Source organism: Pygoscelis adeliae, unplaced genomic scaffold (assembly GCF_000699105.1).
Source record: "Pygoscelis adeliae isolate BGI_AS28 unplaced genomic scaffold, ASM69910v1 Scaffold172, whole genome shotgun sequence".
NCBI lineage: Eukaryota > Metazoa > Chordata > Aves > Sphenisciformes > Spheniscidae > Pygoscelis > Pygoscelis adeliae.
Genome location: NW_008824338.1, coordinates 7,335,368 through 7,335,629, shown reverse-complemented (window position 1 = coordinate 7,335,629; position 262 = coordinate 7,335,368). Strand labels below are relative to the sequence as shown.

The window sequence follows — 262 nt, the reverse complement described above, 5'->3', positions numbered from 1 at the left end:
TGTTTAGCCTGGAGAAAAGGAGGCTGAGGGGAGACCTCATTGCTCTCTACAACTACCTGACAGGAGGTTGTAGCGAGGTGGGTGTTGGTCTCTTCTCCCAAGTAACAAGCAATAGGACAAGAGGAAACGGCCTCAAGTTGCGCCAGGGGAGGTTTAGATTGGACGTGAGGAAAAATTTATTTACTGAAAAAGTGGTTAAACATTGGACCAGGCTGCCCAGGGAAGTGGTTGAGTCACCATCCCTGGAAGTATTTAAAAGACG

General features: G+C 48.1%; 1 protein-coding gene across 1 annotated transcript in view; it reads left to right on the top strand.

Annotated features, from left to right (window-relative positions):
- The window catches only part of TULP4 (tubby like protein 4), a 126,774-nt gene that overhangs the window by 116,746 nt on the left and 9,766 nt on the right, over positions 1–262 (top strand). The gene's annotated exons all lie outside the window — the stretch shown is intronic.